This window comes from Lonchura striata, chromosome 10 (assembly GCF_046129695.1).
Source record: "Lonchura striata isolate bLonStr1 chromosome 10, bLonStr1.mat, whole genome shotgun sequence".
In the NCBI taxonomy this organism is placed as follows: domain Eukaryota; kingdom Metazoa; phylum Chordata; class Aves; order Passeriformes; family Estrildidae; genus Lonchura; species Lonchura striata.
In genome coordinates this window covers 17,271,976-17,297,521 of record NC_134612.1, presented here as the reverse complement: position 1 = coordinate 17,297,521, position 25,546 = coordinate 17,271,976, and the positions used below count along the sequence as shown (strand labels likewise).

At 45.5% G+C, this 25,546-nt stretch overlaps 1 protein-coding gene across 11 annotated transcripts in view; it reads left to right on the top strand.

Annotated features, from left to right (window-relative positions):
- LPP (LIM domain containing preferred translocation partner in lipoma) overlaps positions 1-25,546 on the top strand; it is a 326,612-nt gene that overhangs the window by 43,315 nt on the left and 257,751 nt on the right. The gene's annotated exons all lie outside the window — the stretch shown is intronic.

The window sequence follows — 25,546 nt, the reverse complement described above, 5'->3', positions numbered from 1 at the left end:
TCTTTTCCTTTTAAAAATGCCATTGAAGTGCCTCTCTCATGCTTCAGCAGCAGTTGCTTCAGCCTGTGCTGTTGTCCATGTGCTTGTTAGAGGCTCCCTTGTTACTTTGACATGTAGCTAGGTGTGAGGAGTGGTCTGCAGGACCTGCTTCAGTGGGGCTATGCCACACCTAAGCTCACTGATGCACATGGCCAGATCCATTGCAGGTGTGAATGGCAAAGTGTGCCATGTTTTTTCAAGGCTGTTATTCTCTGAGTATAAAGAAACCATGTTGAGCTCCTTGCATTTTATAAGGCTTTGAAAGCTTGACATGGACATGATGTTCCTTTGTGAGCTGTAGCTGCTGGATATCTTGATGCAGTTCATTTGTTGCTTCTGAGTGCTGGAAAAAGTGTTGTGTGAACTCTGAAATGTTTGAACAAGCTGTGCTCCCCCTCTTATAACTTTTTCACTAGAAAAACAGGCGGAGATGTTTATCCCTCTCTCCCACTTTGCTTCCTTGTCCCATCCTTGTCGCTGTTGTCCCACTGTTGTGGATCACTTGTGTCACGCACCAGTGTAGCATTTGTCCCTCGAGAACACACCAGTCACTGCTGATTTGCCTCAAATCATTCTCCTTGCAGTCCTGAATAATACCCACATTAAGCAGGTGGAGCTGATACAATCACTTCCAACGCAGCTGACGGCAGCTGGGTCAGAGTCTTTCTCACTGTTTCCTGCCAGAGAAGAAAATAAAGCACACGTGAAGGCAAAATACATGAATTTTCCCCTTTGTCTCCCCTCCCCAGCACCCAAGTCATGCTTTCCACAACAATGAAGTCTCAGCTAATCTGTTTCACAGAAGAGGCTGAATTTCTTAGAGTCAACGTTTCCATGTCTGACAAAGTTAAAAAACTTAAAAAAAAAAAAAAAAAAAAAAAGGCAGAAAGGGCATAGAGTCTGCATGTGGTCTGGCAGGCAGCCAGACGAGGAGTGCTCTTTGGGGTTATTATTAGGCAGATAACTGTATCAAGAGCTTAAACATCACCCTGGGTCTGACGGCTGCAGTGCTCTTTGTGAAGTGCTGATGCACATTTCATAATCCTGAGAGAATGTATTGTAGGACTTGAAGCCGCTTTTAAAAACAATTTTTATTTTTCCTTTTCCCCTACAGTAACTAGGGTGCCAGCAGAGTTCCTGGGAAGCAATTACAGGTGCTCCATGGGGAGCTATGGCTAGTTTGGAGCTTGCAGATTCTATTCTCACTAGAACCTCTGTATTCCTACCTCCGATAGGAACCATGTCTAGAATTAGTATGTATCAGAGGTGTCCCTGAGTGAACCAGATTGCTTTGAAGATTTTCTAACCCCTTCTCAGGACCTGTCTCAGCACAGAGAAAGTTTAGGGGCCCATGGGTTCTGGTTTGGAAGGTGTGTGTACAGATTGTGCAGGTGTACAGAGATGTGTGTCCCCAGAGCTGTGGGGAGACCCTGTCACCTGCACTGCCCTGTGGAAGAGGGGACATGTGGGAAGTGCAGGGACAGGCTTTTGGTGGTGAGAATTGAGATGCAGCACTTAACACACTTGAACAGAAGCTGATGGAGAGCTTTGCAGGGTGGGATGACACGGGCGGAGCTGCTGGCTGGGAAGTTTCTTTTCAAGTCCTGGAGACCAGCAGAAGAATGTCTGTTTGTAATGCTGCTAGATACCATGTATCTGTCTGTGTTCCCATCTATAGATGGTATGTGCAAGGCTATATATAAACGCTGTGATGGCTGGTATTTTGGCTGATACACTCACAGTTTTGTGCCACATTGAGAGATTTAAAAATATCTCTCTGTTCCAGGAACATCTATACCATGGCAGATGTCATCTGGCGTGGGGAGTGGCTTCTGTAAAGGAAGCTCAGCATTATTACTATGAGCCTTAGTAGTCTATTAGAATATTTATTGCTTCACTGCCACCACAAGACATGTGAGGTGTGTTATTTCTGCCTGTCAGAGTTTTTTCACACATGCAGGCAGGCAGCATCTGTCACTGCTCACTGCGAGTCACTAGCTTTCATTCTCAATGAACTTTCTTTCCAGCTGGAAGGAAGGCAAAATTAAGGCATCAGAACTACACGGAGTTGATGAGAATGGGGTTCATCAACATTTATTTACCTTGGAGTTGTACCTCTGAGGATGTCTTGAATCTGGGTCCTTCTTGGCGAAGGCGCAGTCACCTTGTGCTTGCTATTGTTTGATTTCAAGGAGAGTCTGTCGACCTGTTGTGTCAGGCCCTGCGGAAGCCTGGTATGAGTCACAAGTGTCTCTGTTGCAGGAGACAAAGAGTAGGATGGGAAACAAGTGAGAAGTTACGTGCTCAGGACTTTATTTAGGGAGCAGCTCTCAGGTTTCCCAGTCCCCAATTCATCAGCCGAGGGCCTGGCAGCACTGCCTCATCCTCAGTTCGTGTCAGAGTGTGAACAAATCCTGTTCTTGTGTGTCCTTGCAGAACTGTGGTGTTTTTGTAGTGGTTATGAAGCATAGGCTGTGCCAGCCGTGTTGTGACGGAAGTGCTCAGAGTGTGAATGTTGGCATCACCAGCCAGCTCTGCTTGTACACACAGGGAGAATTCTCCCTTGCTCATGCTTAGGACAGGGTTTGGATGGAGTCTTTCAGATGAGAAGGGCTGGGGAACATGTTGAGTTTGGCCCTCCATTGTGGAGAGTTTCTGGACCTACAGAGAAAAATGAGGCAGTAAAAACCAAAAAGGAAACAGATGTGAGAAGTCATACCTGAGCCTTGACCTGGGTCTCTTGTTTTGGCTTGCCCTGTGAGGTGTCAGTCCTCTGTGAGCTGGCATGAGATACTTGTCTGTAACTGGAAGCAGGCGAGCTAAAGCAGGATGGACAGAACAATGTCAGAAGCAGAGGGCTGTTTGTAGGGTTTTTCTATAGATCTCCTGTCTCTTGCATCTATCCCATAGTTCTATCCCTGACCCACTCCCTCATGCTGGGCCAGTGAACACAAGTGATAATTAAAATGAGAATAAGTCTGGTACCTCCTTCTAACCTGGTGGTGGACTTCCAGTGTTTTCCTGACTGAAGAGGAATGGGAGGAACATATCTTGGGACTGTCCTTCTTGCTGTAGCTGGGGAAGGGGCTTACAGCAGTGACTTGGGTTGGTTTAGACCCTGGGGGATGGGGTTACAGCAGTGACTTGGGTTGGTTCAGACCCTGGGGGATGGGGTTACAGCAGTGACCTTGTGTTGGTTCAGACCCTGGGGAAAGGGGTTACAGCAGTGACCTTGTGTTGGTTCAGACCCTGGGGAAAGGGGTTACAGCAGTGACCTTGTGTTGGTTCAGACCCTGGGGAAAGGGGTTACAGCAGTGACCTTGGGTTGGTTCAGACCCTGGGGGATGGGGTTACAGCAGTGACTTGGGTTGGTTCAGACCTGTCCGTCCAGCAGCAGATGCCGAGGGAAGGCGATCGGTTTCCCCAGGTGGCCAGCACAGAGGCACGACTGACTCTGCTCACCGCCCTTCCCACCGTGGCATTGCAAAAACCCTGAGCGTGCCCAGCTGGCAGATGAAACCCAAAACGCACAGAAAGCCTCGGAGGTGTGGGCGTGCGCTGGGAGAGCGGCGAGGAGGGTGTGGAAGAGCATCTCCGGTGTCGCCTCGCCGGGTGCCAGGAAGCGGCCCCAGCGCTGGGGTGAAAGCCGAGCAGGGCCGGACCGGCGGGGCGGCACATTCTGTACATTCTGCAGCGCTGCCCGGCATCCAGCCCGCCGGGATTTCGGTGTCCTCGCACCGCTGAGCCTCGCTTTCTGCCCTTCAGCTCCCCTCCCCTGCCCCGCTCTGCCTTTGACTGAGGTGCACTTGTTTATCCATCGGGCTCTACAGCCTATAAACAGGATGTCTCTCTGTTTCCTTTCAGCCCCGTAACACTAAACCGCTCCGGGTGCAGATAACGCTTTAGGAATCCTCCTCCTGGCTGAATGAGCCTTGTGTTGGTCATGGCCAGCTCAGATGAGACAGCACATGCCTGTATATATATATATATATATATATATATATATATATATATATATATATATATGCATATGTATCTAATAGGGATGTGGTACGAGTTGGCCACGGTGAATGAATTCACGTTGCTCTAAAGGAAGTAAGTGCATGTTTTAGGCAGGGTGGCTAAAACAAGACACCGATTTCAACCGGATCCTGAATATACAGTTTGTTAAAACAAGCTGTTGTATAAAACCCTAAGCCTATGAAACCTTTTAGGGGAAAAAATTCTGCAGTTTGTTTTGTTTAAATGATGCTTCCCAAAGATTTTCTCACTATGCTGGAGTCCTGGATACTGAGAGCATGATAGCGAAGCAGAGCATGTGGAAAGGCATTGCATTAACTACTACTTGCAGTGCTGAGTGAAATTTTGAATGGGGGAAACAAAATTAGAAAATAAAAATACTAACGTGCTATCTCAGAAAAATTTCTTATTCAGAAAAAGTGTTCAGGCTGTGTAAAAGTGGTGAGGACAAAGGTGATTCTTCTGGACCACTTTTTAATTTGAGACATTGCAATCACAAATAATAATAAGCAAAATGGAGTTTTGAGCTATTCAGTGTCTTAGCTTTAATGTTCAATATGTTCAGTGATTTCTTTTGACTGTGGTCTTGTTGTAAGCTCTGCTGTAAATCAAGTCCTTGCCAGCCCCTGCTTACTTAAATCTTTAATTTCCTTTAATACCTTCCAGTTGAAATAAACTTAAGGTTCTGGGCCTGATGGTTGTATGGGAATGTTTTGGAAAACGGAATTTTTTTCCCTAACAGAAGGTAAACTTTCAGTGCAGTAATTTTTATTGTATTGGTTTTTAAGCTGGTCTTACCAATACTGGGGCTGGACTGATAACTTTTGAACACTTGAAGATGCAAAGCAGGTCTCTAGAAAATAAGTGAATGATATCTGTTTTTTTTCCTCTTGGATTGATGAGCCCTTACTTCAAGGGAGTTGTCAGTGAGAGCTCATGCTTTTGTAAAAGTTTTAAGATTCTACCCACCACTTCAACCAGGTTGTCAGATCAACATGTCTCGTTTACAGAGATGTACTCTGGATCTGTTACTGAGACGTGGTTCAGAATAGCTATTGAGGAACAAGTTGTTCTGCCACAGCTCTTCTGTGAGTGCTTTGTGTGCATGCAGCTTCATTCCAAAACGAACATGCCTTTCTTGACTAAGTTCAGGCTATTTTGGAAGGTGGAGTAAGCTAAAACATGGAGGGGGAAAAAGTTCTGTTCTTCCAGAAATAAACTGATTTGCATTGGGTGTATTTTCTGTGAGCAGTTTGCGTTCTGAAGCCGCTGCCTACCTGGGCGGGTGGATCCCAAGCCACGTGGCTGGCCCTGAAAGTTTTGCAGTTCATGTTATGGTGGCAGCGAGGCCATAGGAGATCAGCTGTATTCTATAAAAAGCTGAATGATGGTGATTTTGATAGAGGGGTCAGCGTGCTTGGCACATGATCCTTTTGTGTGAGCAGGCTGGGTGAGTGGCAGGGCTTATTTGTACCGGTTGCGTAAGTGTTTGACACAAATGGATTGGGTGACGAGGCTGATGGCATCTGCCATACAGATGCCATTTAAATAAAGATGTGCCCCTGATCGCAAAAGCATTTCCCCATCACAAGGGCTGGCAGTGCTGGGTAATATTTAAGCTGTTTTGCTTAGCTCATGGAAAGCAGGAGTGGATTTCAGTGCTGCCGTTCTGGGTGGGCAGCGTGACATTGGCAGCGGTCATGGGCCCCTTGGGCAGTGAGAAGCTCTCGTGGAGCTTCCCAGAGATCACCCTTGTGATCAGGGGAGCAGGCAGTGCTGGATGGGGGAGGGCTCATGCTCTTCAGCAGAACCTGGGCTTGTGTTAAGGGCCTGTCCCTGCAGACTGCTGAGACAGTGGGGAATGCTGAGATTGGGCTTTTCTTTGCCATGGTTCTGTGTCATCTCTCCTGCCTCCCCTTCAGCGTGGCCAACTGCCATTGCTTCTTTGGTAAGGTGTTTACATCCACCCCATCTCATGTTTCCCAGGAGAAAGTGGAGCCAAATGGTGTGAGATCTGTAACTGGGCTAATTGCCCACTTGTGTTGGCATGCAGATCAGAGAAGATGCTGGATCAGCAGTGATGATTTCTCTTCCCTCTTCCACACCTGGGTGCTGCAGCAGGGCTTGTTGCTGCTCTCACACAAGCAGTGTGTCACCTATAGTGTGCTCCCCCTGTTTTTTTTTTTTTTTTTTTTCTTCCTTTTAGGAAAGGGGCAGAGCAGGTCTGAAGGGGAAGGGTAAAGCTGGACTTGGTAGTGAGTGCTTAAAATACTAATGTATGCTGTAGGAGAGAAAGCAGCATCTCTTTAGAAACTTTTGTGCTGTGAGGACAGCTCCTGAAGAGGGAGGAAACCAAGGTATTGCATCCATATGTAGGAGATTGATATTAGAACAACCTCTTCACTTCTCCCACCTACAAATCACTCTGGATATAAGGTGGTTCCCTTCCCGTTCTCCCTGTGTCCAAGCAGTTGTTTGCTGTCCTGGCCACCCTGAGTGGTCCCCATGGTTAAAGTTGCTCTGTGCTCCATTCATTGAGGCCAGGAGCTGTGCATTTTTCCTCTCTTCTATATCGGGAAGTTCACTTTCCCCACTGCTCACTTTGGCAAACCTGAGGTGCTCTTCTCTGACAATACCAATCACTGTGTGGTTGAGCAGGAAGATAAACTGTGCTAAAAATTATAACTTTTGTGATTGGTGTGCCTGGGAGGGGACAAAAATTGCCTTTGTCATGTTTCAAACATTTTCTGATGCTGCAGGTACTTGAGGTGATGTGGCACTAAGTGCTCCTTTTTTGGGTTGGTGGCTGACTTTTGTTGACAACACAAGGAACTTTAAAAATTTTTCTCCCAAACCTTGCAATCCTGATTTCTGTTATTATTATCCTGGAGTGGCTTTAGAGGATTTGTCTGGTGTGTGTTCCAGATGCCTGAGCTGCTCTGTCCCTTGGGGCATTTAATAGCAGTAGGGGACACGGTATCTCATGTGAATAAGCTTGGCAAAATACAAAAGAGAACACCTATTCAACAATGGTAATTTACAGGTGGTGGAAAATAGAGGATGTATAGGCTAGGCATCTTAGTAGGTAATTTCTCTGCAGCATTTAAACATTTTGGTGAAAAATAGATTTGAAAAGTGCTGCTGCTGTGTAAGAGTAAGGGCAGCATTGCATCAAACTAGAGGAGAAAGATGAACTGATTAGTTTCCTCACCACATCCCCCCCTTCCCCTTTGCTAACATTTAAAGTGGAAAAAGTCATCTGGTTTGAAAAATGTCACTTGGTTAAAGAGAAAAAATAACCAAGCAAAAACTCAAAGCAAACATTTACTACATGGCATGTGGGTGGGATTGTGGGACATAGACAAAAGCAATGATTAGAAGTTGGCCTGGCCCAGAAAGAAGTGGAGGGGAGCAGTGTTCTGGGGCTGGATGTGGCAGAGTCAATGGTTCTGTTGTGCAAACAAGGCGGTGCAAATGGTTCTTCCTCCCAAAAGCGAGATGACATGATTCAGTCCACTGCTTAGTAATATGTAAGAGGAGTAATGATTAATGTGGATGGAAAAAAAATGAAAGCTAATGTGAGCAGAAGATTAATTTGGAATCTGGAAGAAGGGCATTGCTAATCCTTGACTCTTTGAGTGGTTTGGGTGGAAAGGGATATTAAAGATCATCCAGTTCCAACCTCCCTTCCATGGACAGGGATGCTTTCCAATAGGCTAGCCTGCTCAGAGCCCCATCCAACTTGGCCTTGGACATTTCAAGGGGTGATGGAAGTCTGTCAAAGCACTTCTAACCATCACTATCAGAGCAGAGGTTGTTGCTGTGCAGAGTTCAAAACTATGGCCTGGGTGGGAAATAGGAATTTTTTTTTGCATGGGGGAAAACTTTAGAAAGAGCCCCTGCCTCCCATAAAAACCTTTCAGACCTTTCAGGGTCTGAACTTTCAAGCTTTCTGATGTACAACACAAAGCTCCCTCCCCTCTAAAACACTGAAATATTGACTAAAAATTATTGTGCACCAGTGTTGTTACTTGGTGATGGGACATGAATGAAATATTCCCTGAGAATAAATGGATGGTGATTTCCAGGTGCTGCCTGGAGTTCAGATGCTCTCTGCTGCTCCACAGCACTGTGTGGTTTGCTGGGAAGAGGTCCATTATGTTTCTTGAGGATTTTTTAAAATCCTAGTGGATGCTGTGTAATCTGTATTTTAATGTAATTCTTGTGGTCAGTTGTGCCAGTTATCTGTGCTTTCTGTATTTTGGGAACCTAACAGTATTCAGCCTTCCTTGGTGTTTTTATCCTGCTTCTTCTCTCAGTTGCATAACTGGGTCAATTCTGTCTGGTTGATAACCCCTGGCTTTAAGCTCTTTACACTTTCCTGCTGACTTAAGGTACCTCCTCCTCTTCCCTCCCTGATTTCCTTTTTGCCTGCACCCTACACACATGCTCCTGAGATGCTGAGTGTGGGTAACAAGTTCCTGAGAAAATCTGTGGCTAAATAATTAATGTGTTGTAACACTGAGTCCCCTCTCCCCTCCCTGGGCCAAACTGGTGACAGTGAATATTCACCTTCTGAGCTTGTCATGCCGGTCCCAAACAGCAGATACCCTTGATTGGGTTCTCCCCCCCACCCCCCCCCCCCTCTCTCTCTCTCCCTCTCCCTCTTTTTAAAATTTTATTTTATTTTGTCTCCTCTTTATGAAAATAATGCTCAAACTGCAGAGATGTGGAATTGCAGATGAGCTAACTTATAAGTCTCTGAGCTGGTTACATCCCTGCTCAGCAAGAAAACAGCTTCTTCTTTGAAAGAAGGTAAAGTGAGTTTGAGTGAAACTGGTGCAAACAGGTACATTTGAGGGTACATTGGGGTTTGGTTTGAGCTTCAGGGCAAACGTACATTGGGAAGCAGCAGCTTCCAGACCTGCATGGTAGGATGTGCCTTGTGTGCTCACCTTTCCTACCTGCTTCATCCTGACCTGAGCGGGGTGAGTGCTGAAAAGAGAAACAGCACTCCAAAAAGTCTTCCATAACCAGCCTGGGCTGGAACAGAACATTACTCTGGGTGAACAGCTCTTCCTCTGGCAGGAGGCACTCCTGAAAGTCATTCTGGCTGCTGTAGAGAATGAGTTTCATGAGTTGGACCTGAGGATGGGAAGGAAGGGATAACAAGCAGGGTTTAAAAAGCTTAGTGGGAGTACTGGCCTGTAAAGAAGTGGCTCAGGAAATTTTAAGGTGGGTGTCCCTGAGCAGTTTGGTGCAAGCTCTTAGGATGAAGTGGTGGCAAAAACCTCTTCCTGGGTGTTGTACAGCAATTGCTCAGCCAGTAAGTTGGGCACTTACTCTGTCAATGATGGCTGCAGAAGCATGTGCTGCTGGTAAGACTGAGAGGAAGAAAATGGGAAAGAAAAAGAACCCAAAGAGTCCTTTGATCTCGAGCTTTTGTGGGTTTCTCTTTATTCGGCTTGTTCATGCTCTTTGGAGGATTTCTGGAGGAGCTCCAGAATTCAGCCTTGATGAAAGCCACCTTCAGATTTGCAGGCAACATCCCCAGTGGGGCTGAGTGTATGTGGGGAAAGGTCTGGCCGTGGGGCAGGCACTGCTGTTTCTCTGACTACTTGGCCCAGTTCCTAAAGTGAAGTACCAAAAACAAGGCCAGCCAGATTAAGCGTTTCCCCTACCCGGTGGTATTTGTTGTGATGTAAAGCTGGAATGGTTCCTAGAAAGCATTAAAACACAAATAATATTAACCAGGACTGAGAGAGAGCAGGCAGTCATTTGGAAATGAGAACTACGTTACGGTGTGAGCGGGTCAGTAGGAATGAGGCCGTCTGGTTTTTACTGCTAAATCTGCTACTCAATCCCTCGAGAGCCTCAGTGAAGCCTGGTCCAGCAGGAAATAGCATGAGCAGGGTGCCTGTCTGTACCAGCTGGGACTGGGAGGCTTCAATTGCAGGTGCTGCTGTTGAACTGGAGTGTCCTGGGCAAGGCCGGCCCTGCCTGAAGATTGTGATATCCTGGCTGGGCAGCTGATCCCTCTGACTCAGCATATTTGCCTCAGCTGGGACTGATCCAGCCCACCCACCCCAGTAATGCTTAAAAAGAGCATTTCCTTGTAAGGTGTTTAGGGATTCTGGGAGGTTTCGTGCTAATCACATGCAAAGTGCTGTCCATCAAATACTCAACTGTTTATTGAGATATTTACCTGGATGATAACATCTCTTCCCCTTCCCTCCAATAAAACGTGCTTGGTAACTCACATGAATGCTTGTAAGGCCAAAGGGACAGTCAGCCCTTTTAATCTGTGCTGTCATGAAATAAATAACCCACTGAGCTAATTCCCTCGAGCTTGTCCTAATCTCACCTCACCCTCATCTTTGTTCACATGCGCAAATGCACTGTCAGCAGTGTGTAATGTGCTTCCCTTGCAGCTTAAACAATAAATCCTATAAGACCAAAGCTTTGGAAATGGAAATTGCATCGTGTTGGTGGTCTTGGGCATGTGATTCAGGTGACTGAAGGTCAGCTTGAAAGGACAGCACTAACTTCAAAGAAATGTATTCCCTTTTATTGAAATTTCACACTAAAATTTGGGGAAAAACATTTTTAGAGTTTTGTTTCATGCTAAGTGGATGTATGCAATCTTACGTTTATGTTTTAAAGTATTTAATTTCTACCATGGTGTCTGCACGACTTTCAGCAACCACAGGAGAAAGAAACTACTGAAAACCACTTGGTTTTTTAAAATACTTTTTTTTGACATACTGAAAAGGTTGGCAAGGGACTCAGCATAAGTGTAGATACTGAAAGTACCTGTGTTTTTCTCAAATCTTACCCTTTGTTGATACTCGAATAAACTTGATGGTAGAAAGAGTTTGTTGCTTTGAAGTGAGAAATTGCAGCGTCCTGCAACTCCTCTCCTCCTGTCTCGTTATCACTTCTGTTTTTATTTCATCTCTTGTCACCTTTGGAGGAAGATGATGTCTTTCCCTGCAGGGGCTGAGGGAGGAAAGGAGGCAGGCTCCTGGTGTGTTTCTGTAACAGAAATCCTTATTTAAATGACAGGCAGTAAACTTCTGTATTATCTTTTTGCTTTTGGATGGTGCTCTGTTTTATATGCTGGGATCCTGCACTTGCCTGGGGCAGGCTTGCAGCAGTGGCTCTCCTCCCTGCAGTCACTATGTGGTCTCTGTTTCTGTAATTTGTCTGATCAGCAGATATTTTGACAACGATGTGTTTGAGAGGGGAAGACAGGCATTTAGCCTTCAGTTGGAACAAGGCTCGGCACTACTGTACATTTCATATTCAGTGCAAGACTCCCACAGAGACCCTCCTGTTCAAACCTGTTCCCTTCTGTGTGGGAGTGCATGTTGAGACTTCTCCTCAGCTCCGTGAACCCCTGGGCTGCTGGAGATGCAGAATGCTCTTTCACAGGGTACTGGAGGTCCCAGAGTGGGGGAAAAAGCCCTGAAGTTGTGTTGCAGTAGGGAACAGTGTTCCTTGCCCTCCTCACAGCTGCCTAGGTAAGCAACACCTTTGGTCTTGGCTTTTTGTGCAAAGCAGAAGGGTCAGGCATCCCCACTGCTTCTGGAGCCTGTTCCACCACTTTGGGGAGAAGTAGTTTTAAAGGCTGGTGTGGGTTTGGATCAGACACCACTCAGGCAGAGAAGTTGTAGGTGTGCTGGGAGTGTGTGGTTTGCTGTCCTGATCATCTCCTGATTCGTGGCAAAGGGCTTGATCTTCCATCTCCAAAGTCTTGATATCTTGAATCTGCAGAGTTTTCTCATCATAATATTTTCACTGTGTGGCATCAATAAGAGGAGGTTTTCAAGAGGTAAAATACAGTCATCTTGCACTGCTGAACTGAGTTGGGTTTTGTTCAGTTGGGGCTTCCCAAAATAGAGGGTTGGGTTGAGCTATTGGGCTGGTGGAATCCAAAACCCAGTTGCACCATTTGATGTCGTGCTGTGAAGTGCTCCTTCTCCTGTGCCATCTTCAGCACCAAAGAGCTTGATCCCTTGTTTGGGCTGGATAGTCATTGAAAGAGAAGTGAAGGTCCAGGGCTTGAAAAGAATAGTGTGCATCCCTTTTCTGGGTGAGTAACCGCAGAGGTGGGTGGATGTGGGAGCAGCTGGACTATAGTGTGGGTCATTGAGGAGCAGGGAGTGGTGAGGCCATCTAACCTAGAGGGGTTTGGCTCTGCCTCAGTAATCATCAGTGTCAACATCTGGCACATCAGTTTTTCCATTAGAAACTCAGTTCTTTGCGGGATTTAATATCTTGGCTATTTCAGATCACACTGAGAAACAGCATGCCCCCGTGCAGGCACTCAGGATGCTTTAGTTGTTTGCAAAGCTTCCATATATAATCATAATTTATTGCACTGCCTTGAGAATAGGCAAGATGGGAAAACCAAGCCCCTACATAGCAGGAGTTCTTTTCTATCAACCAAGCTGTAGGAATGATGTGCTTGCAATTAACGCTAATAGCAAGCGAGTAGTTGGTGAGGGGAGGGGTTGGACAAAGGGGCTTTTTTTTTTGCCTAGGTTCTATTTTGAAACATAAGAGCTCCTTGGTAGGAGGGCAGGTTCAGGATAGTTTAGCAGTTGCCCATGCCCAGTAAGGTAGAAGGCTGGGGGGGGAATCTCTGTATTCCTCATGGGTAACATGGAGGGTGTTGAAACTTGGTGTCCCATTTGATGCTGGGAGACTTCCTGCTTTTAACTCTGTATGTCTTCTGTCATGTGGACAAAAGTTTGTGGTGTTTTGAGGCATAACCCCACCAGGAGAAGTGGTTCAGAAGGGACCAGTGAAAGGTCTTTCTGGTCTCTGCTGTGCATTCACAGCCTGTGGTTAACCCACAGGGTGATTTATAGCAGATGGAATTGGGTCTAGGGAGATTTTGTCCTCTTGGAAACATCTGCAGCTTTGGTGTGCTGTAGGCTCTCTCATGAGTTTTAGCATCACTGAAGTCTAAAACTGAGAGCTGTACCTTCACAAAGGTCCTATCTGAGATAAAGCACTTCCAAACTTCAACTTCACTTAAAGCTCTGGGTGAAACACTTTCTTCCATAGTGAGGCAAAAATTCAGGCAGTCTGGTTTACAGCCAGAGCTTTCTTGTGGGCATGTGCTGTATGTGTCTGTGTGTAGTGACCCTACAAAACAGGATCTGATTTAAGAGAGTATTTCTGTAGAGGAAAGAACCTAAATATATGCTTAAGTCCTACGGAAGTCAAAGCAACTTAAGCATGTATTATAGATAATCAGGAGCTTAAGTGATTTTCTCAGTTGGCCTAGATCTGGAATGACACATAAGGCTCTCCTGAGTTGGGATTCACAGCTCTATCCTGTAGTTCCTTACCAAGGAAAGCATGGATTTATTTATTTATTTTTAATTCTTGCCTTAAAGAATGGCCTGTTTTGGCCTTACTCCTTTGCAAGTTATTGGAAAGGAAGATGTGAAAAGGTAAAGCACTCTGAACAGCACGGTCCTTTTGAAATGACAAAGAGAATTTGTACTATTAATTTCAAAAGGACTCTGTGCATCAAGAATAATGCTGTAACAAGAAGGTTTCACTGAAGGATACTGTTGGAGTCAAAATACCATCTGGTGTGATCAGAATGACAGCCTGCCTGGAATTGGTGCTGTGTAATATGCCGCTGTAGAGTACTTCCCTTTAATATAATTTTTTTTTTCCTTTCTGAACTTTTTTTGCCATGAGTGGGATACTTGCAGCATGGATTTGAATTGAATGCAATGCTGTGTAATAAGAACAATAAGCAGGTGCATTGTATAAAATTCAAGTGGAAAGCTACTGCCTAGAAGGGAAAAGTAATGTGGTTACTGCTGCATCTTTTTCCCATATGAGCATTGTTCCCAAGCACTTATGGGTTTCCCAGTGTGCTAGGTTTATTTAAGGTAAACTATTCAGGTGAATGGGACACTGTGCTTCTCAATGGATTTTTTTAGTACAACTTTTTATGGTTAGAACAATAGACAGTGCCATTATATGGGTTCTTTGTAAGAAGACTAACGTTTTGCCTGCAAGTAACAGATCATTTGATGAATGCTTGAGTGTTGCTAATGAAAAGGGGTAGGAGAGGAAATTACCTTTAATAAGGAGTTTAAGTGACATTTTTCTTACAGAATGACACTGCTCTTGATTTTCACAGAAGCAAGGAGCTCAAGGTGTTTGTGAGGCAGGTGTGGAGCAGTTGGGTGCCTGAAGACTTGCCTTGGCTCCCCTGTTTGTGCCTCGGTACTTAGCCCATCCTTGCTCTTGAGCAGGCTGATGTGTCCTGGGGCACACCAGCCCTGGCCAGCAGCATCCCTTTCTGTCTAAGGACAGCCCAGCAGATGCAGTTCTGGAGTTCCAGCCCATGTACAGATAGCAGAGCACTGTCTGTTCTTGTGGTTTGTGTCCCCACTCAGCCTGGCCGGGAATGAACCCTTGTCTTGACCTGCAGCATCCTCTGGCAGGAAGGCTGCCAAGTGACTTCCAGCTGAAAACACAGTTTGTTAGGAAAGGGAACAAGTTACTTTTTGGCTTGCCTTTTGGACCCCTGGCCTTCAGACTAGGCAGATCTTCTTTCTAGCCCTTACTGTAGTTTATCCAGCCTTGCCAAGACCAGCAGTGACCTTTGGTGCTTTTCTCATTAAGTCCTCTCTCCAGTGTTGGTTAGAGCAAAACCTTCCAACTTTAGGTCACCCTAAAGAGGAGGATTGCTCCTGTGAATGTGCCTGAATGATCCCCTTTTACTGAGGAAAGTTTTCTGGTAATGTTTAAAATCCACACTAAGTCCAGTTAATACAAATAGTACTTCAGAAACAGGAGGACAGGATCTCGGGGTTTTCAGCTCCATGTATGATGTGGTGCTGAAGGTTTATTTGTGCTGGGGCTGGCAGCTCCTAGCTGGACTGCTCATGTTTCTTTGTAGCAAGGGACCTTTGTGTTTTTATTACAAAAATGGGTTTGTCAATCTAAAAGGGTCATAGACTGCCTTTTGGGTATCAAGGAAATTGGCAGAAACTGGAAAGTGCTAGCTTTGAACTACTGAGAGCTGCTTTTCAGGTGTGTCTGGTGTCTGAGAAGCAGCAGCTCATAGGTCCTCTTGGTGCCTCATGCCTTACACATGCTAAAATGGGAACAAAACCCAAAGCTTGTGGTGTCACCCTGGAAGGGTGATTAGTTCCTCATTTCAAGGGGAAAGGCTTGGGTTCTTAGGAGCGTGTGTCTCTGATAGGCTGGAAAAAACAGGCAAGCCAGAGTTCTTTCCTTGACTTTAGTACTTTGTCTCTCTGACAATCCACTGTAGGTGCCCGGATTTTTTTCTCTGGAAATGTAGTTATGGTTTATTGTTAATGACATTTGTAACAAACTTGATCATGCATTGTACAGGTACAAAGTTTAAGCCCTTAATGATTTTGAGATATTGGCATGCTTAACCTAATAAATTCCAGTAACTCTTCAGTGTAAGTCTTAGAGCTGTTGTAGTTCATGGGAGCTACTGGTTCTGATGTTAACCCTGAGCTGCAGGGGGTTATTTCACTGATGGGTTGGAACAGTGGAAGGTGCTCAGGGTGTCACCAGCAGCTCAACTATTAATGGAGAAATATGGACATATGTCAGAGGAGGTGAGGGAGAAGTGAGTTTGAACCAGATACATTTTAGGAGAAGAATATGCAGATGGCCCACTGTAATTCTTCCAGATGTTAGTAAAGCTTTTAGGTAAAGGCTCTGCTCAGTGCTTGCCTGATTTTGGCCATCTGAACGCATGGGGATCTTTCTACTGGAGCTGGAAGCGTTTTGTAAGAGAAGGAGCTGTCCATATGACATCAGCCATAGCATTGGTCCCCATCTGCCTATGCAGCAGTGGGCATTACTTGCACTCAAAAAACTGTGACATGGAAGGTCACAAATTCTGGGGTGAGAGGAGGAGTGCAGTCCTGTGTAAGAGAAAAATTCTAGCATCGGTTTCTAAGGACAGGATCTGAATAATCTGATTTTTTTTTTGCCATTTTTTGGCTATGTTTTGTGGCCACAGCACCTTCCTTACTGGCTGGCACTTCCTCAATTCTTCCTGCTTCTGTGCACTTCTCCTGTTGCTATCATGCTGCCACAGCCTATTTACCCACTGCCAGACTGTACCTGGTGCAGGTGTCATCTCACATCCTTCAAACATTCCATTCTTTTCCATCCAGGAATGAGTGTGTTGGGGCAGTGCAGCTCCAAATTTCAGGCTTGTGTTGTGGGGTTTTTTTTCTCTACCCTTTTCAGGGGGATTTCATTGTTTTGTGTGTGTTGGTTTTAGGTTTCTTTGGTGGCTGTTTATTTTTTATCTTGAATTTCTCCTGTCTGCAAAGCAGGGGATAGGATATAATGCTTTCCATGGTGGGGCTGTGAGTCTGCCTGGAGTTGGTTCATTCTCACAGCTGAACAGTGGCTGTGTTGTGTTTGCCACGTGTGCTCCCAGCCTGCTGAAAAGGCAAGGCAAAGCCCATTAACTGAAACCACCAGGAAGTCATATCACCCACATTTGTTAAGCCATGGTGACTTTTGGTTGCAGTCACCTTGGCATTTAGAAAGTGCTCTGGTGTCTGAGAAAGTGTATTGTGGGGCTTGTTAGTTTTAATATAAATGGTTTTGGAATACTGGACTTCAGGGTACAAAGAAAGGAGATTTTGGTTTTCTAAGATACCAAACCTGCCCTGGATATGGTGCAGAAGCTGTGTGGCTGCTGGGGACATGCTACCTTATCTGTGATATTTTTGCAGACATGGCTTCAAGTGCAGATCTGTTGAAGTCCTTTGTACCCTCCAATGACGGGAATTGTAAAGGGTTGGCACAGCCTAGCTTGAATTTCTGAGCTTGTGAAAGTGAACAGTGTAAAATGCTTTTGGCTGGCTTTTGAGGGCAGATGTCTGGGCACTGCCATTGTCATATAATGATGGATCTTCTTTATTTGGGTTGGATGTCTCTGTCCTTCATTGGAGCAGCAAGAATTTTTCTGAGTCCATGGTTCTGTCTCCAAAAATGGCAAAGATTTTTTCTGTTAACTAATAGCTTCCTTGACAGGGATGTGACTTTAATCCTTTATGGAAAATTATTCTGCATTCATCCCATAGCAGGAACAGGGCTCAGATCTGTTGGGTGTTCCCAGCATTGCTTTTACTGCTGGGTTGCAGCAGCCATTAGGACCAGATTTGTCCAGTGTGTCCTCATGGGAAACACTGGAGGAACCTGGATCTGTTGTCTCGGTGAAGATGACCATCATTGTGTCAGGAGTTTGGCTCTTGAGCATTGCAGCTCTGTGGTAGATGCAGGAATTTGCCCAGAGCATATCTCTGGGAATGACCTGTGGTCCTTGGGCTAATATCCATATAATCCAAAGGCAGCAGCTTTGGTGGATGGGCTAAGTTTGGATTGATTTTTGAAGGCCAAACCTTGTGCAGTGGAGAAAGAGCTGTAGGTGTGGCTGTGTTTGTGACAAAACTGATGCCTTCCTGCTGTGCTGTGGCTGCACTCCCTTTCTGTTGTTGGTCAAAGGCAAAAGCAGCTGTGAAGTAAAAAGAGTAAAAAAATCCCAAACTCCAGAATTTATGGTCAGTTGTGCTGACCCTTCTTATATTTCCTGCTTTGCAGGCAGGAGAAGTGGAAGCTAAGACCTGTGGGGGCACAGAAACACTGTTGAGAAAAAGCAAGTGTGAGCTTGGCTGTGAAGGGACTTCTGGTCCTCAGTAGCTTTGCAGTGAATGTAGGTGACTGCCCTAAAGGTGATGTTTTCAGAGAATACCTTTGTCAGGAAGGTGGTGAAAGAGAAGGGAGATAGTCTTTCTCATGAAGACATTACTTTTGATTCTTACTGAGCAGAATGAGTAGGTTCAGTCTTGGCATTACTGGCCAAGCCCTCAAAGCGATGACTCTTGTGTTGAGGCACAACAAACTGAGGTTTCCCAGTGGTAGCTTATCCCAGCTGGTGTCAGAGCAAGTGCCAGGGAATGAGGGGTGAATGCTTCAGGAAACCTTAGGCAACCAGCTCACCTCCAGGACACAAGAGCGTGCTGCTTCTCAGCTCTTCTGAGCTGCTCCATGAGCCTGCTGCCTCCTGGGAAATTGGAGGCATGTTAGTCATTTGTTGAAAGTCTGTTTTCTTTCCATTTTTGTTCTAAATACTGTGTTATTTAGACAGCAGGGGTGAGGAAGTTTCTAAGCTCTCTGCTTGGAGCAGGGTGATTGTAGACCACCTATTCCTGGGCAGGAGGTGGCATCCCTGGGGAGGCTAATGGTGGCTGTGCTGAGCCATGGGGCAGTGGGTGATTTCCCACAGGTGGGGGACAGATATACTTGTCAGGGACATGTGTGGGCCTGTGTGGGGAAGGAAGCATTCACTCATGCTCCTCACAGCACACAAGTGTTTTTTGCTAATCATTCCAGCCCGCAGGAATTTTTTATACTGATTTTTGGTGGTGGTGGTTCTTTCATTCAGTCATTATTTTTTTTTTCTTTTCCCTCTTTTAATTGTTGAAGCTGTTTTTAATCCCTGACCATAATAAAGCCACACTGTTAACACAAGCAGCGGGGTAGCTGAAATTGCAGCTGTACTACAAGCTCTGCTTTTAATTTCAGGCTGTTATTAATGAGGCTAGAAACTTTCCCTTCCCCCAGCTGAGTTTCAACCGTGTGTCTTCATCTAAGCCGCTTCATTCTGTGCTTCAGAGCATCCCTGACTCTATCTGGATATAACAGGTGAAAGCTGAAGACTGTTTTCAGGTGTCATGAAGGGATTTCTGGCCACTGTCCTTCCCTTTTCCTCATGCCGGCAGCTCTGTGGAGGTGGAGGGTTGGGAGCGGGTAGCTGCAGGGGCTGGGACAGAACCTCCAAAGAAGAGGTGGCAATGGGGAACTGCAGCCCAGAGTTGCTAGTGCTGGGAAGGAGATGGAACTTTACATGCTTGACAAAGGTGAGAGGGCAAGACAGGGCGGTTGGATGGATTTGGGGTTGCTTTGAGTTTCTGCCCCTGCACTTTGGTGCTAGGGCCAAGCATGAGGGGCTCTGATTGTTGGTGTTGCCATCTCATGGGGCAGCACCTATCACTCTCCATAAGGGAAGGTTATGTGGTGTGTGTCTTTCCCTCTCCTTTTTGCTCCTGCAATGCCCTGGGTGCCCACAGGAACAGTCTGTTGTTTACAGAAGAAGCAGTAGTGGCAAAAAGGTTTTATGTTTTTGGAAGGTAATATTGTATAATTGCATTTGGGATATGGAAATCCCAGTCTGCTGCTGAAATTGCTGCATTAGGCTCTAATTTAGGGATTGTCAGGACTCTAGGAAAAATTCCCAGCAATTTGCATCTCTAAAGTGCAATCCCACACTCCTGTTTATAACCTGTGTGTGATTAGAGAGGACGTATTTCTCTGTGGCCAAAGGCACGTAATCCTCCCAGCCCTAGGTGTGTTCACTCCAGGCCAGGCTGGCTTTTATTTCCTGTGCAGGTATTACTTGAGTACTGCAAACCTGTGAAACAACCCTTTAGGACTGTAGCTGCAATAGTCTTCAGTTTTTAAGTTAACACACATCCCCACTCCTTTCCCTGCAATGTAATAAAGGTAATTACTGCCTGTGCAGTGCATGTGCTTGCTGCTCTGCAGGAGCACTTGCTGGGCTGGTCTCATTCAGCTGGCTCCTCTTTGGATCCTGGATCTCCAGACCGGGGTCTGAGCCTGACACTCCATAGCGTATGCACTAGCCTTTTTCCTGGATGGATTTATTGGATTTCCAGTAAAGACAAACAAAGTCTGAGGTCCAACGGTGCTGAGCAGGCAGCGCTGCACTCACTGGTCCAGCCTGCTGTGCTCAGCTCCTTATACGGCCAAAAGAAGGAAGAGGAAAAGCGGGCGCAGCGTGAATACCAGACATACAATGCATTCTTCCCAGCTGCAAACTTGGAATTCGCTTTTCCCTGGAAAGTGGGCCCTCTGTATATCCATTAATTCAGGCTCTATACTGTTGAGCAGGAAGAGGGAAGCCAGCATTGAGCTGGCTCTGAGCAACATACAATTGTCTTGTGTAAAGGAATTTCTTTTCTGTGAGGGTTTTTTTTTTTTTTTTTTCGCTTTGGTGGGAGACAGTGGTGGGGACAAGGAATGGGAGAATGGGCCAGGTTCTCCTGAAGTTTGCTCTGACTTGGCAAGCTGCAAGCAGGTAGACTGCAATTACATCTATTTTCTCCATCTAAAAATCAATCCGATTCATCATTAGCCTCTGCCTTTAAATTATGTTTTCCCTGAATAGCATCTTCCGGTTAGTGGGAGGTGGAGGGGAGGTAAGGAAATCGATTCTATTACTTCATTCATCATCTGGCTTCAGCCTCTGTTGTTTGAATCACTGTGCACGTGAGTGGCTGTGCTCGAGCTGGAAGTTCTCTATCTGTTGGATATGGGCCCTGTTATCTCCAAGTGGGCTGGGGTTTCCAAGCACTGGTTTGTTCTGTTGGGTGCAGCACCTTTTTGAGATCTTGAATGAGGAAGGTCAGGCCAGTCCCTCCCCTCTCCTGGTCTGCCACTGGTTCACAGGGTGCCAAGGCACTGGGAACTGAACTGCCATGGCAAGTGGTGTATTTCTAAGATTGTTTGGAAGCCACATTTGGAACTGGAAGCCACAGTAAGGTGAATCCTGGTGCTACCTGTGCCCTGGCAGCTTGTCTGCCTGTCAGCACCTGGGGCCATGTTAGCAGAGACACCTCCAGCCAGCCCTGTTTGTGCCTGTTACCCCAGGGAGAGCTTTTCCAAGACCACAGATGTGGCTTGTGCTTCTGTGATTGCTCTCTGTGTTTCATGGGGGCCAAACAGGTGGGAGAATCGGGCAATTGTCACTCAGGTGAAAAGCATTTTAAAAAAGCAGCTTGACAACCTTGAGTCATGTTTTACTGCCTTGGGATCAGAATGCCTGGAAAGCAGTTCTCTATTGTCTCTTCACAGGTCTTGTGGAGGTGATGATGCTACTTAATTTCACAAGCTCCTTTCATCTAGCTCCTGCACCGTGCTTTCCCATCTCGAGGATGGGCTGTGACAGCACTTGGCTCAGGCAATCTGTGTAGCTTTGTGAGGATCCCATCTGCTTCTCTCCTTGACAGCTGGGTTGTTCCATGTTACTTGGCTTCTTTCTTTCCTGTAAAATCCAGCACGTTATTAGGACCCAAAATAGTAGCTCCTCTGGGCCATGTTGTAGTAGGAGGGTGTTTCATGATGACAAGTTCCAGCACTGTGTGAAGGCAAAGCCCTTTTATACACATGGGGAAATAGCAACAATCTGCTTGCAGGTCATGCATGGCTCAGCTCTTTGAACTTCTACATTGTCAAGTGTTTGCTGTCTCTGTTCTTAGAGACTGTACTTTGTAAAAAGCACTGTAAATTATCCAGCAAGGATAATAAAGGAGTTTGATGGTAGAAAAAAGAGGAATGAATGGGAAATTTATGCTAATGGAAACATCTGTTGGGTATTCTTGTTACTTTTTCGCTATCCATCCCCACATGCATCCAGAGGTTGTTTAAAGTCAAGTGGAATAGAGACTTAATGTTTTCCTCTGAGTGGACCTTAGACTCTTGTGTCTAGGTTTGGGTTAGAGCTCTCAAGTGGTTTTTTGGGCACTGTTTCATGTAAGTGCACTCTTGAGCATTTGGCTATAAATGCAGCTTAATGATGCTCCTTGTTCATTAGCCAGAGCTCCACAAAAAATCGGGCAGTGGGCTTGGTGAGTGTTGGATTTGGGGTCCCTTAATGTTTTGCCTGTCTGAATTCTTTATGGTGGTTTTGATGTGGATGATAGCTGGCAGCTGAGAACAGGAGATTGGCAGGCTGGTAGGACTGCATTCCTGTGTCCTCAGATGGGTGTGTTGCTTGCAGAGGGCTCTTGGATGCTGCAGTTACCTGACTTGTGTACATAGTTTAGGAACATCATGAGTTTTGTGGATGCTGAAACGTTGCAGCCTCTCTGTCTTGCTTTCATTTGTGCTAGGTTTAAATGGGTGTAAATTTCCACTGGTTGCTTTTCTAGTTCAGTGAAACACTGAACTGGTGGAGAAAGAGAAAAAGACAGGTGACTGGTAAATATTTTTAAGCATTGGGGTGCTTTTCTTTCCAGGATGTTATCTTCTGTGCACCCTCCAAGTGTAGGGGAATGCTGTGCTTCTGTTCTTTTTATATTTTTTATTTTGTGGCACTGCCTTGAGGTGTCTTACCAGAAGTATGGGCTGTCATTATTAGAGTATCCTGTAAAACAGCTGTAATAATTGCACCATGTTCTTTATTCCTGTCAGGTTTATTCATAGACTTTTTTTTAAGGCACACAAGGGACTGTCTCTGCACACATCATTGATTTTGCTAATAAAATCTTATATTTTGATGGTACATTTCATTGGAAAATCATTAGCTGCTCTATATGACTTACAGTATCGTGGGATGGGAATGTTTCCTATTGCCTTCATGGAGAGATTGATCTAGATTGATTTCTTTGATTTCTTAACAGCTACTGGGTAAGGGCACAGATTCAGATGCCTTATCTCTGCTCCAGTCTCTCTCACCAAGGCTTTTTGTCCTGCAGGGAGTGGAGAAGGTGCTTAAAACATGTTTCAAGTTATTCTAGTGCAAAATGTGGGGAGAAGACACCCATTGGACCATGGCCACCATGTTGTTCCCAGTGGTCTCTCCATGTGAGATTCCTGCTGGCAGCTGTGACCATAGGTCAGGTGCTTGGGTGGAGAGCATTGTTTCTATTCAGGCTATTCAAGCAGGTTAAATTGCCTCTCAGCCAGGAGAGTATCAGCCAGGACATGCTTGAAAGCCTCAGGCTGCTCTTGCTGTCCCTTCTAGCTGAGTTCTTCAGGAGCTTGGATTAGCAGCACATGGTCTTCAAGCCCAGAGCCCATGGAAAGGCCCAGAGTGAGGTGAATCTGGGCACTGCTCTGGTTTATTTGGCTGTTAAAGGGCTTTTCCCCTGTAAGGGAGTGTTGGACTGGCAGTCAGAGAGCCACCACTGAGCCAAACTCCAGTCCTGTATTTAGCGGCAATTAGCAGATTTGAGTGTGTCCTTCATTCAGCCAAAAAACCTGGGAGATGACACAAGCCTGTATTTTATTGTATTCACTAATTTAGTGAGAGTGTGTGTGTTGTATTTGAGGGAATGTTTAGTGTTCAGGTTTGTAGAGCTGAATCTGATTCTGTTTTACAGGAGACAGCCCAGTTGTCCATAGCAACCTGAAATTGATTCCCCCCCCCATCTGCTGAAAGCTGTTCCCTCTTGAATCCATCCCTTTAATTTAATACAGTGAACAGGATGTCCCTGCATGCAGAACCCTTTTTTTTTTTTTTAAACAACAAGTAACCTAGGCAAAAAAAAAAAAAAAAAAAAAAAAAAAAAAAAAAAAGTCTTATTTGAACAACAGCCTTGCCTCTGTCTTTATTGCCACTTGGCATTAGTCCTTGTTGTGCTGTTTCCTCGTGCTTTGTTTCAGGCGTTGGAGGCCATTATCAGTATTGGTTAATCACTGCTGCTGCCACAGGGGGATGTCCCCCTGCACACCCTGGCCAACATGGCAGTAGGTTCCTCTTCAGCATGAAACACTTCAGGTTGTCCTGCTTTGTGCTGAAAAATCTATTTTTTCGTAGTGTGTGTACCATCAGTCCTGTGCTTTCCCCTGATGTGTGGTGGTGCTCACATGTGGCACTGGCCGTGTTGTGGCTCTGGCTCTGACCTGCCTTTTTTTGTGGGTCTTTCCAGTGCAAGCAATGGACTTGCTTCAGAGGAGGCTGGTTGGAAGGTGTTGGGGGAAAAAATGGGAAGAACTGCCTTGCTGTTTTGTTCTTATTTGCAAAATAAATTTTTGTCATCTGTGTGGTGCCTGAGGACTCCAAGGGAGTGATTACCCTGTCAGAGAATTGTCAGGGATGAGGAATTTGGGACATTTGTGCTTTTGCTACCTAGAAGAGCACTTGACTACCTTTTGGAAGAATGACAGCTTGTGTGTGGTCAGCGCAGAATGCAAACTCTTTCCACATTTGCTTGCCCCTGGATTTTGCACAGCATGGCAAGACAGCAGAGATTTTTTCCTGTGTTCTTTGTTCTTGCCCTGCTTGTTGCGAAGCCACTGGAGGAGGAGGTGTTGCTGGGCTGGGGCAAGGTGTGCCGTGGTAGCAGTTGTCCCACCAGACTGGTCCCTGTTGATTGTTCCACACAGAGAGAAGCAAGCTGCTGCTTGCATCCATGCTTGGGCCATTAATACAAATTGCACCAATCTGTGCTGTGAAATGTCTGCATTTTCCTGGCTTGTTTTATGAAAAGTTAAAGGGGTAAAAAAAAGCACACTAGATCAGTATGGCAGAGGATTCAGTTGCGTGTTCACCTGCTGTCACTGTGGGATGAAGCCATGTCACTTGACATGCCTCGTGTATGGCACTTGTTGAGAAGATAGTTATTTCATCTCTCTGGTTTTTTTTTTTATGTCAGTCAAAAAATGGTTTGTTTCATGTGCATCATCTGAACATTGCACTGAATAAGCTATCCAAAAAAGGTTAATCTTCAATTCTGTACTGCTTTTACTGTCGCATCCAACTGCTTCAAAGACAGCGATGAGTGTCTCTCTAATGATGACTCCCAGATACAGAGGTAGCATAGGCATCTACTTCTTTCAGGTGCCAAAACTGAGACTTACAAGGCCTGTTTTTTCAGAACACTTCATGTTTTGTAGTGCTGTACATGGTTATAGTACAAGTCTTGATTAAAGGTTGAACACAGAATCTCAATCCCTGCCTGCTAGTTCTTGTCTTTTCTGGACATAGTCCTTCTGTATCTTTATTCAGCCACAAAAGTCACAGCAGTAAATATGCGGGAAATTTTGATATATGTGACTTTGCTCTTATCGTTCAGAAGGTTTATGGCAGAGGCATAAATAGGATCTAATCTTTCCAAGTGACGCTCAGCTGCCAGACCACAAAGCTTCCTTTCTCATCTCCTTACTATTGCCTGCCTTGCATGCTCTCCTTCTTCTGAAAACTGAATGGGGGGAGGAAGCCACAGTCCCTCATGGCTACGACCTCCTTTTTGACATGACTTGGCTTTCATACACCACTGGCATGTAGAGTGGACATTGCTCCAGGTGTCAGTGAACTTCTTTGTGTCTTGTCCTTCCTCTCTTCAGCAGGAGTACTGCCTGCCCGAGAGCTGGGTATGATCTGGCTGAGTTATGCAGAAGTTCCTCAACTGTTGTCTGTAACTTCTGTCAGTGGGATATTTGTAAATTTAAACGCTTCCTCCCAGAAGTATCAAAGGAACTGAGGCCACTTTTCAGCATGGACATGAAAGACTTTCGCGCACTGGTGCAGCCAGGATTGCCATGGAGAACAAAGGCTTTTGCTAATCGCTTCTAATGCCTTTCAAGTTTATGCCTCATTTTTTCCCCTTTTTCAGATGGCCTCCCAGAGTACTGAGACTTC